The 13,107-nt window shown below is 41.4% G+C and overlaps 1 protein-coding gene across 1 annotated transcript in view; it reads left to right on the forward strand.

Moving 5' to 3' along the window:
* The window catches only part of CCDC183 (coiled-coil domain containing 183), a 237,639-nt gene that overhangs the window by 178,078 nt on the left and 46,454 nt on the right, over window positions 1-13,107 (forward strand).

The following is a 13,107-nucleotide window of genomic DNA, read 5'->3' on the forward strand; positions in this document are numbered from 1 at the left end:
CTAACTGATGTATTAAGAGCAATAATAAAAGAACAGATAGTTCTAATACAGAAACAAGAATGGTAATATGGAACTACTATACTACTGTTATCATTAGAAATAAGAAAGGCATATGTATGCAATTATCATAATAATTTACTAGTTTACTATTACACAAAAAAATAATTATTCCTATCAATCCTATACCACAATATCTACTTAATCATTGACCAAATAAGCAAAAACAGAGTCATGGTATAGTACCATGAAATACTTTTCAGAGAGAAACTTTTGTTTTCAGACAGAAACTATTTATGGGTAATGAGTGTGGTAAAAGGTTACCATATTTATCTGCTTTAGCAGTGTTCAATGTAGTAATTTAATAGACCATACTCATGTGTTTAATGTTGAAAAGAATTTAGAAAAGATATGTTAATTGTGCTTTGCACACAGCCAATATTTCATTCCAGAGAGAGCATTGTGTACGTACTGGCTGTGATACAGAATAAACGAAAACGGTCAGAAACATTCCGTGTACTGATTGTATCTGATAGGTCATATAAAGAGAAACCTTTGTTCATAATTTTAAATATACACAAATGAATGCATAACCTTAGATAGCAATTAGTAGAACTTATTATATGTGAGCCATACCTTGGATAATAGTGAACATGTTTTTCTTTTCTATAGCTTGCCTGCCAGTGAAAATGGTCTCTTTTTCTTTCTTGGAAAAGGACATGGTACAATGTGAACTAATGGAAGGCTGTTAGTATGGAGGGTCTATGAGGGTCTGTTTATAGTTTCTTGGGTACCCCATAACATAAAACAGACATATAAACATGGAGGCCACATGACAAACAAACAAAGAGCTCTATTAGGCCTTTAGGTCTCCGATCGTCTATTCCAGATCCAGGATTGAGCTTAACCTGCAAGTAAACACAAGAACACAAAAGCAGCGTATGCGGAATCCAACCTGGATTCCCAAAGCAGTTTCATTCATTTAGAAGTACTTCTTATGCGCAAAATAAGCAAAAATTAGCAAAATTATACATGGTACTATCTCATAAGTAGAACAGGATCACTATCGCATAAGTAGAAAGAGCACAGATCTGTTTATTTTAAAATGTAGGAGAGGCACAGATCTGTTTATTTAGAAAGGTATCTGAGATAGCCATCTATATATTAATTATTAGCACCATGAAAATAAACTCGAACTCTGAAAAAGAAAGAAAAAGACACTTTCACATTAATTTAGCAGGCCACAAGGCTGGTTCTGGTGGGGGATTCCCTCTCTTGCTTCACAGTTCCTTCCCAGGATTTTAGATCACGGCGCGTGAGCTGCATATAGCTAGGCTTAAGTTTCACTCTACAAAAATAAGCATATCTTGTTAATTCACATTAAAGCACCATATTAGGGTTCATCTCCAGTGGGAGTTACTTATTAGAAAGAGACATTTTAAAAACATACACATTTTAAATCTTTAGCTCAAGTGGGAGAGACGTTTTACAGAGAGACATTTCTAAATCTTACTTATTGCAGAGAGACATAATTAAATCTTACACATTCAAAAGAACAATAGAAGCTACATTTTAAATCCATAACAGTGTTACAAAAGGTTCATAGCAAAACCTTTTCTATATTCCTGTCCAACCTATACTAAAAATCAGCCACCTGGATCCCACTGCCATCTGCAGAGTGGGTCGTGCTGTGGAGAAGTCCAGTCCAGGCTGGACGTGTCTCCTCATGTTTTCTTGAAATACGTTTCAGGGAGGCCTGAGAATATGTCAGTGTCTGGCACGGTAGGACCTGCCGTTATAGGTCCCTGCTTATCTGGGGGCAGATTTATCTTGTTATTGTTAGCTATCTGCAATATCTGCAAGGCCCTTGCTGTGAGGACACTAGTGGGTTTGTTCTCCCAATATGAAAGATTCTCACCATGAGATTTTAAAATGTCACATGCTTGATTGCAATTTTCAGTAGCTAAATACTGAGGAGCTGATTTCTTTATTAGAGGTTTACCTTTATGGGAGCTTAGATCAGAATGCAGCCCAGGTGGTGCATCTGTGTGTTGAGGAGCTGAACATTTAACTGGTGGCTTACTTTCATGAATACTTAAATTAGACTGCAGAACAGGTTGTGCATATATGTGCTGGGGTTTTGGATGCTGTGAGGGGGCCTGGGGGGCCTGCTCTTGGTATGGAGCTAAATCAGGGTATAGAACTGGTTTTGGATGCTGTGAGGGGGCCTGGGGGGCCTGCTCTTGGTATGGAGCTAAATCAGGATATATAGCGGGTCCAATTCCTGCCACTGGGTGTGAGGCATAGGGTTGATACCTTTGTACATTTCTGGCCTTCATGCACAAAATTCTAGCAGAGGCTGGCTCACCTGCGCCCCACAAGCACAATACTCTAGCAATAGTGGGATGCATGCCCTGACAAATTTCTCTTAGATTCTCATCATCTACGTGCACATCTAGAAGGTCTCCTGGAATCTGCCTTCTGGAATCTCTTCCTTCCACTTGCCCTGTCATAACTAGCAATATGATTGCTCTCCTTACATAATCTTCAATACTCTCATTTTTGTCCTGGTGGACATATGCACTTAGGGTCTTGAACGTTCTCATGCCAAAGGATACACTCGCAGCCATTGCCAAATTTAGCAAAGAGAAACCCCTTTGTCTTGCCAATTCAATAGCTCTCTCCATTTGTTCTGCAAATTCAAGTTTAATACAGAGACGGATCACTTTAATTAATTCATCTGTATCAATCCTCCCTTCCTGTTCTAATTTCCATAGCACCACACAAGCATGGGGGAACTTATCAGGGTCTATCTTGCGTATCTGTCTGGCTATCGCTTCCATGTCTGTCTGTGAGAGGGGCTGGGAGCTGATCATTTGGGTGAGTCCTCCCGCTAGCGGTCTAGACTCAGATACTTTTACCACAGCTGAAACAGGCATGGCTGTAGCTCTATTTGGTGGGGGGGGGGGGGGGCGAATGGAAGGCCTGAGATAGCTGATACCTGCACGTGAGAATCCTGTATTTTTTGTCTTACATGGTCATTGTTATTCTTGCCTATAGGGGGCATCTGCAGTGTTAGCTCTCTGATTAGTTGTTTTAGGCCTGGGACCTGATTTGCCTGCACTTCTAAAGCTGAAATTTGGGTCCTCATTTTATTTTCCTGGGCTTTCTGGTGCTCTATCTGCTGCTTAGAATAATCTAATTGATAATTTAAGCACCTAGTCATTGTGATCAAGAAATCCTTTTCTGTGCCTATCTGCATGCATTCTTTCTCTTTCGCAACTAATTTCTCATTCAAGTCTGCATGTTCTTTTAAGGCTTTCTTACACATGATCCACATTAACCAAGCGCACGCAGAAATTCTCTTGCTCTGTTTCTTAATTGAATATAACCCACAATATTTTTCAAATTTGCTCTTCAAATCAGAGATGCTACTAATGTCCTCCACTACGCTAGGGGTCCATGGATTGGGGCCCGAGGATACTATGCATTGCTTGAGCAAAGTAGGGTTATCTACCCCTAGAAAAGTGTGTTTCTCTGTTTGTGTATCCTCTTCAACAGAAGCTGCAAAATTGGTTTATATTTTATGCCAGAGTATGGCTAAAAGTTTTGTTATACAGTACATAAAGTACATAATTGCATAAGTACTTAAGTATTGGCACGCTGGCAGAGACCAAATGTCCATTGCGTGTAACATCTTAAGTAGTGCCCTGAAAACCTTATCAATTTATCAATCGGAAATTTAATTAATGAAACCTGATACTCAGTTCTCTATGATAAAACAGCAAATACAAAAATATAGTTTAAGAACACAGTTACCTTACTTGCACAGTATCTCTGCCCGCATTCTCCACAATTAATATGTAACAAGAATTAATTTATCTTGGGGGAAGAGCTCTAGAGCACTCGCTAATGTTTATAATTTTATATATATATATATATATATATATATATATATATATATATATATATATATCTGTTGAAATGCAGTATTCTGTACTGCAAGTTTTAAAAGCATCCACTCAGGACACAAAAGACCATATATTTAGCTTTAAAAGGGTTTATTAAGTTACAATTTTAGCAATTAATGTTGCAGCGAGAGATAAGAGTCTTACAGAGAATCTGTGCTTAAATAAGGTAAATATGAATTATTAGTTACTTACAAGTCCTTGTTACAAAGCTGAGTGATGAGCACATGGCACATGGTTACAGGAGAGAAGGGTAGAGCTGTAGGTCCCCAGAGCAGCAGATCCCAAGAAGAAGCAGGTCCCAAGAGAGTGAGCTAGGCTGTTTCCAGGCCTTTTATAATGTTCACTGAGTCCTGGATATTGAAGTTTGCAGAGGATCTTGGGTATTGTAGTTTGAAAGGGGTCACATGTCATCAGCCCTTTGTCTTCAAATGTGCTGAAGTCTTATCTAAAGGGGGGGGAGCACTGAGTCCTCTGTGGCAAGTGGTTTATGGCTTCCTGTTTATTGGGAAGTGCAGGCATAGTTACCCAGGCAGAATCTACAGAGATTTACACTCGGTCCTGGTCCGATCATGCTCCAATAGCAATAGCCCTGAGGGGATTTCCAAGGAGTACAAGATCCAGAAGTTGGCAATTCCCTGATGGGTTATTGGATGACCCACAAACTGTACAAAGAATTGAAAAAGAAATTGGGGAGTTTTTACAGTTTAATGACACACCGGGAATTACACCAGAGATACTTTGGGAAAGCTTAAAGGTGGTGATTAGAGGGAAAGTAATAGCATTGCAAGCATATTTAGGGAAAGACCATAGGGAGAAAGAAACAGCTTATAGACACACAGTACAACACCTAGAAACATTAGTTAAACAAGGTCAGGCTACGGCCAGACAGCAAGAGGAATTACATAGGTCCAGAGTTCACCAACTGGATTTGGAACTTAAAATCATTAAGGAACAAATGCAGCGGACACAACAGGAATATTATGAGTTTAATAATAAAGCAAGTAAATTATTAGCCTATAAATTACAACAGCTTAGGGGACGTAATGACATCAGTAAAGTGAGAACGGAGGATGGGCAGAGCTGGGATCAAGTAGAAGAGATTCAGAGAATATTTGTTGAGTATTATCAGAGGCTTTATCTACCGGAGGGGCAGGTGGCAGAGGAAACTATACAGAATTTTTTGGACACGGTAGACATCCCTAGCTTGAGAGGGGCAGAGCAAGAACTGTTATCTGCACCCATAACACTAGAGGAAGTGACCTTAGCAATCAAAGGTTTACCCAGGGGAAAAGCCCCGGGTGCAGATGGGTATAGTAATAGATTCTATAAATGCTTTAACTCTATCTTAGCACCCATCCTGCTCAAAGTGTTCAATGATATTCAGCTTGACTCTGTGCTCCCACGGTCGTGGCGTTTAGCCACCGTGGTATTACTCCTTAAGCCGCATAAAGACCCACAAAGCTGCAGCTCATATCGGCCCATATCCCTATTGGGAACCGACTATAAAATTCTAACTACAATCTTGGCTGACCGGTTGCAAAGGGTGTTGCCTCGCTTGGTCCATGAGGACCAAGCGGGATTTATAGCAAATAGGCAAACTTTTGATAACACGAGATGAGCACAATATATATTGGACAGAATCAAACAGGTGGGACAACCGGCGATCTTTCTCTCACTGGATGCTGAGAAGGCATTTGATAGAGTGCTATGGCCCTATTTGTTTGCATTGCTGAAGAAAGTGGGCATTAGTGGGCAATACTTATGTTGGGTCATGGCGCTCTATCATCACCCTATGTCTCAGTTACGAATTAATGGTACATACACTGATTCATTTGAATTGTTTAGAGGTACTAGGCAGGGGTGTGCCTTGTCCCCGCTATTGTTCGCATTAGCTATGGAGCCACTGGCAATCTTGGTTAGACAAGATCCAGAGGTGCAGGGCATTCGAATAGGGCGGCAAGAAACTAAAATTATGCTTTATGCTGATGATGTCCTGCTTACACTTTCACAACCTGAATCCTCACTGAGAGCAGTGATGACGATACTTCAGGGGTATGGACAAATCTCAGGTCTCAAGATTAACACTCAAAAATCAGAACTCATGCCAATACAATGCCCTGCAGGGTTACAAGAGGAAATACAATCTCTCTTCCCTTTTCAATGGTCTCCTAAATTTATTAGATATTTGGGGGTTAATTTAACACCAGATACGGGGGATTTATACCAAGAGAACTTTGTCCCTAAAATGCGGGAACTCCTGCAAGAATTAGAGAGATGGGGGGGCTGCAAATGTCATGGATGGGCAGAATAGCAGCGGTAAAGATGACAATGCTTCCCAAGTTGCTTTACTTATTTATGGCTGTGCCTGTCTCTGTGCCACATAACTTCTTTTACACACTTAACAAGAAAATGTTCGCCTTTATTTGGCGCAAGAGGCCACCCCGAGTGAATCGTAGACTACTATATCAATTAAGATGGGGGCATGGGGGTACCAAATTTGGGGCTTTATTACAGAGCTGCTCTGTTTCAAATGCTAGCCACGGTGCAGAGGGGTCCGAATAAGTTGTGGACCTATGCAGCGCAGTGGGGGTTGAAGGGGGTGCCTATATGGGCGGTGTCGTGGCTTCCCCTACAGTTGCTGAGGGGACTTATATCAGGATTGACGGGCCCAATGAGGGTGGCGCTAGAAGAATGGGCAAGATGTAGAGCAGCATGGTTCCCGGGGCGTAAATATCATCTGACTACGCCCATAATATATGCTACAGATTTTGTCCCTGGGAGGAGAGAAGGGGTGTATGGGCACTGGTCAGCGGCTTCTCTGCGACTGTTGGGTCAGATATGGGAGGATGGGAAATGCCATTCGTTTGAAACTTTAAAAGAGGAATTTGGCTTGGGGGACAGAGACAGATTTCATTATATGCAGATCAGAGACTTTGTGCAGAAGAAAGCCAGAGAAGATCTGTCTCTGGTGGCCATGGAGCTTGAAATGGCAATGAGATCTGTGGAAGGTAAAGGAGGGATTTCCCGAATTTATAGAGCTTTACTTCATAAGTCCCAACCATTAAAAATGTGTATTAATAAATGGGAGTCCCTACTGGGTTCTACATATGAACCAGAAACTTGGAAAAGGATATTCAAACAACTACTGTCATTTTCTGTGGCCACCCCCTTATTGGAAAATGGATATAAAATGCTGTATCAATGGTATATGACTCCCAGTAGGCTGTCCCATATGTTTAAAACGGGAAGGGCAAGTTGCTGGCGTAATTGTGGGGCGGAAGGAACGTTTTGGCATATATGGTGGGACTGTCCGAGGATACAGCAGTTCTGGCAAGATTTACAGATGAGACTGCAGAATGGCCTGGGAGCTGAGGTTGTACTAACTCCTGGGCTGTGCTTGTTGAATATCCCGTTAAGGTAGGGATGTGGCTTACGTCATGGGCCCCTATCATACATTGTAACTGCAGCCAGGATTCTAATTGCAAGATATTGGAAGCAATCGGCGACTCCCACCGTGGATCAAGTATTGACTAAAGTGGACTATTGCTGTCTGATGGACAAACCTACAGCCCTAAGGCGAGGGGGAATGGTGAGATTTTCAAAAACATGGTCCTCCTATGTGGAATGGTGAGGATTAACGGGGTGACATATGTATAATGAGGATACTCTGTTGTAGGGGGAGTTGGATGTACACCTGAGATGCCTAGAGGGGGGGGAGGGGGGTGGAGGGAGGTTGTGGATTCATATATGAGAAAGTTTTGTGATAAATGTGTTCAGCTATGTGGGATGTATGTAAAGAAAAAAGTTAATAATAAGAATTATTAAAAAAAAAAAAAGATGGATTTACAATTCAGTTTTTGCCGGATTTACATAAGAATACTGCAAAGATCTGTAAACAGTTTCTGGAATTTAGTCTGAAACTCAAAGAATTAAACATTCGATTTGGATTATTTTACCCCGCACAAATGAGAGTTACTTTGAACAATCAAACCAAAGATTTCATGGAGCTCAGAACCCTGGCAGCTTTCATCGAAGAACTTTCTCGTACTCCTATCGATGCGGTATGACCGAGTCAACATTAATACCGTTAATCACTACCATTAGTGATTTTCTGATCTGCTTGTTATCCTGTACCATAATGTTAAAGCCAAACAACCCCAGTTAGGCCAATGGAATTTAATTATTTTGGTAACAAGTCATGATCCACTAGATTGAATGCTGATGCAAAATCTAGTTATATCAAGATAGGCCTTGTGTATTAACAATCGTAGTTCCGAGATCAGAGTCAGCAAGTATGTTTCTGTACTATAACTTGCTCAACATCTAGATTGCCTAAAATCTAAGAGCTCATGTTTATCTAAATAGGATTGAAGATAGCCTGCCACAATTCCCTCTGCAGCCTTCACCAGAAATGGTATATTTTGCAATTGAATGGTTGTTAGTACTCAGATTATTAGATTTTGATATGTCTTTCACAATGGGAATTAAAAAGTTGTACTAACTTCAAAAGAAAAACTCTGCTCAGAGTGAGAAAAGAAAACAACCAATGCAATCCCCCTGAAGGTAAATACTTCAACAAGTTAAGATAAGGCTCGATGTTGCAGCTTGCAGTTGATGCAGAATACTACTGTCAGGCTGGTTTGTGGATTGAGCTGTTTTGATAGGGTGTCTTCCTCTGTCTTAAAATTTATGCATTGATACATTGGTAACCTATGAAAATCGCATATAGTCTGCTTAAAAAGTCAATTTTTGGTTTAAATTCAGAGGGGTTAGGAGAATTATTTGTTATTCCATCTGCTAGTAGAAGTATGGGTTATGCGAGAACTTTGAAATTAGGTTTTTCATCTATAAAAAATATTCATTTTAAAACTGTCATTGAGAAGTCTTTTTCTGGAACAAGATTGTGGAATATGTTACCATCAGCCTGCTTGCTGGTTTTGCACGCCAAAGGACTGCAGCTCTCGGGGGTAGACAGTGAGGACTCTTGAGGAAGCACAAGCGAAACGGGTCCGTCGGGACCTCACTCCACAAAGAGAGCAGTAACGGAGCAGCTAGCACAGCACAGATAAGTGTTTTTTTGATTTACGATATTGCCGAAGAAATTTGGGTTTTTGAGATCATTGAAGAGATTTCATGAGAGGTTTTTGTGCCTATGATTACTTTTTCACTGTGGGCTCAGAGATGTTTTTTACAGATTTTCACAGTCTTTGTTAATATTTCCGGTTTAAGCAAGCGAGTTGAGCCACAGCAGTATGAGGTTTTTCCTCTCATTTCAGCAAATACACATGAAGTAGTTTGTTAATGTGTACATTTGATTCACTGTGTGTTTGGTACCATCGGAGTTAAGACATCTACAATGAGCATAATTCAATTCTTGTATACCGCTAATATCCCCTTTCCAGGGTTCAGTGTGGTTTACATGCTAGGTGAGACAAAAGCAGATAGTGTTAGTGTGAAGTATGAGAAACATTATAGACCATTGGTGTAATGCATGAGACTAAAAACATTAAAGGAAAAGATAATGGATGATACAGGGAAGTAGAAGTCATGATGGATTAATAATAAGCAGTCTTTGGGAAGAGAAAGGTTTTTAGCCTCTTCCTGAAGTTGAGATAGCTGTTTTCTGTTCTGATGGGAATAGGTAGAGAGTTCCATATTTTGACTCCAAGTACGGGGAATAGAGAGCTGAAAATCTTCTGATTTCGAATTGTCTTTTTGAATGGCGATGCTAGTATTAGTTGTTGTTTCAGTCTGTTAGACTGGACCAGATATAGCGAAGTGGTCTTAGTAAGCAGTTCAGAGGTGAAGCCCTGTAAGATTTGAAAAACTAAACAAGCAGCTTTGAACCTGAGTCTTTCTGCTATGGGAAAGCCAGTGCAGTTTGTTTAGATGAGCTGAAAAACTAGTTATATCTATTCAATCTGTATATTAGGCTAGCAGCTGTGTTCTGTATGATTTGCAGTTTTTCTGATATTGGCACTTAATATCAAGAAATAAAAAGTTACAGTAATCCAAGTGAGGTAGGACTAACATTTGGACTAGTAGTGCGAAGGCTTTTTGGTCAGACTAGAAGTAGCTGTCTCATTTTGAATAGTGTTTTCTTCCATAGCTGATTAATATGGGAAGAGAAGGTGAGTGAATAATCAAGCAAAACCCCTAATACTTTGGTTTCAGATTCAACTGTAAAGCTTTGACCATTGGACAAAGATACTGATGATAGGTCCCTGATTTCGGAACCACAGGACCTTGTTTTTTTGCGCATTTAGTTTCAATTTATTGCTAAGGATTCAGGTGCTAACAGCAGTCATACCATTTGCTACAGATTGAGTTGAATATTTGTTTGATGCTGTTACTGGTAAGAAGCAGGATGTCATCTGTGTAGGATAATAGTAATTCATTAACTCCCAGGTGTATTGAGGCAAGGGATGGCATAGAGAGAGGTTGAACAGGATCAGTGAGAGGGGAGATCGCTGAGGTACCCCGCAGTTAGTAGACCAGTTGTTGGAAGGTTGGTTGTTTTGCTTGACAGAATAGCTTCGATTTGAAAGGTAATCAGTGAACCATTTGAGCACAGTCCCTGTTATTCCTATCTGATCCAGGCGTTTGAATAACAATGTGTGGTCAATCGCTGTTGATAAATCGATTTGGAGAATAATTACCTAGTCACCTTTGCATAGGTGTTATTTGATATATGTAGTTAGAACTAGCAGTAATGTTTCCGTACTATGTGACGATCTGAAAAACCAAATTGTAACCAGTGTAAAATAGAAATATTTTCCAGATAAAAAGAGAGTTGTTTACTAATGCATGGTCTAAACTCCCAGCTGTGTCCTGCTTTATTGACTTAGTATATGCAGCTGGACTTTCAGAGCTCTGTGTGCAGGATTCAGAGGCTCTGTATCATGCTTCCTTTCGTTTATATTGCCATTGCAGCCATCACAGGTCCCAGGGAGATACAATGATGGTAATGCTGGGAGGATGGGTGGGACTAAAAGACAGATCGGATGTAAACGGGACCGAGCCATTGCTGGATAAGTGAAAAGTCAGATAATACAGAAAACAATGGTAACCCCTTAGTGAGACCCTGAGTGGGGGTTGGGCGTGGTTGGAGGAAATAATACAGATGGACAAAAAGGGTAAAATGCAAAAATAAATATTTATTCACAAGAACCAAAATTCCCCAGCCTGTTTCTTCACAGATACAAGTAGTAGTAGCAAGGGTAAACCCTTGTGGTTCAAAAACAGTTATTAGTATTTATTGTCATGTACTCTCGGGCCTGTTGCTTTACAGAGCCCAAGGGCATAGATTGGGGAAAACCCCGGTGGTTCAGCAAACAGCAGTAAGCCAGCCTCTGGTGGCAGGCTCAACCAGAGTCCTTGGCTGTGGGGTTGCCACGCCCCAAGCACAGCCTTTCAGTTCTCTTTGGCTTGTCAGGTCTAGCTCCAGCCAGGCCTCCAGCAAACTCACGAAGTCAACCAGTCAGTCAGTCAACCTCAGCCCGATCACAGCATTTAGGTGTATCCGGTCAGGGCATAAACTTGCAAAAGTTCAGTCAGTTATCCACAAGGGCTTACGTCAACCCAATCACAGCATGTGGGTGTCTCCAGTCAGGGCATACGATGGGGCTTCTCCTCTTTCTCCCCTGGATCTCCCTCTGTTCTGCTCTGTCTCAGGGCTTTTAGCATCCAGTTTACTGTGAAGTCACTCCTTCCTGTCATTCAGCCTCCCTCTCCCATAATGCACTAATCCTGCCATAGTAACTCTGCAATTCAGCCTCTGACCATCAGAGTTAACACCACCTGATACAAAGGTGGCTGAACTGCAACTCCCCCCAGGGAATTTCTCTAGGGACATCCATACTATGTCCCTCACTGCCTCATACCCATAAAAAATACACAGAAAACATACTTTATGCATAAAGAACAGACATAGGGTATCTGTATTTAAAATATTGTTTATTAACACTAACCAGCAATCAGTGTGTGAAGCTGGAAAACAGGAAGAGAACCTGCACACTTTAACAGCAATGCGATGACATCATTGGGGGGGGGGGGGGTCTGTCAGCTATGGTCAGATGAATAATCAAGACTGTACTGTATAATCAAGTTGCATGGCATTGATTAACACAGTACTGGCTGCTAACTGAAAGAAGCTTCTACAAACACTGATGATACATTTCCAATGTAGCACATCATATTGCCAGGCAGCCAAATCCAGCCAGAGTGGTTTAAGCAGCTGCTCTAGTCTCCCTCCTGTCTGTAAATTTTAATAAAAAATAAAAAACATTGATCATTACTAGCACTAACACACTTTTCTGTTAAGCTACAACTGGCAGAGGCAGGCACTTATAAATTCCATTTTCTCTTTTCACAGGTAGCCTGTGGCATAGGAGCCAACTTTTCAAAATTATTGGGGGTGCTAAGCCCAATGGAAATGACCCCTCCCTGGACACATACATGGAATTTTCTCAATATTGGGGGTGCTCAAGCACCCACAGCACCCACAGAGTTGGCTCCAATGGCCTGTGGTTGATGTGGGGGCAGGGTCAGAGGCAGGGCTGGGCTGGGCTACTCCCCACTCAGTCACCACTCATCTAATTTCCAATCATCTGCCCCCTCCCCGCACTCGCTCAATCTTCATGTCCCTGGTCTTTTCTCCATCTTCTTTACCTCCCTCCTCCATGGTATAGCCCAGGAGATGATGAGTCACCTAGTACTCCGCTCTCAAGACAAATCCCGCCTTTCAGTACCCTTCTCCACCACCGCCAACTCTAGGTTCCGCCCTTTCTGCCTCGCCTCACCCCATGCTTGGAACAAACTCCCTGAGCCCATACACCAGGCCCCCTCCCTACCCATCTTCAAATCATCGCTTTCGGCACCTAATCACAACACCTGTACTCAGGAAATCTAGACTACCCCAACTTGACATTTCGTCCTTTAGATTGTAAGCTCTTCTGAGCAGGGACCGTCCTTAGTTATTAATTTGTACAGCGCTGCATAACCCTAGTAGCGCTCTAGAAATGTTATGTAGTAGTACTAATAGCTTTCTGCTCTTTCCTCCTGTGTGTTAGTTGAGACCAAGGATTACCCTTGAGGTGGGTGCATAATTAATCATTAAGGTCTATGACCACAATATATG

This window comes from Microcaecilia unicolor, chromosome 6 (assembly GCF_901765095.1).
Source record: "Microcaecilia unicolor chromosome 6, aMicUni1.1, whole genome shotgun sequence".
In the NCBI taxonomy this organism is placed as follows: domain Eukaryota; kingdom Metazoa; phylum Chordata; class Amphibia; order Gymnophiona; family Siphonopidae; genus Microcaecilia; species Microcaecilia unicolor.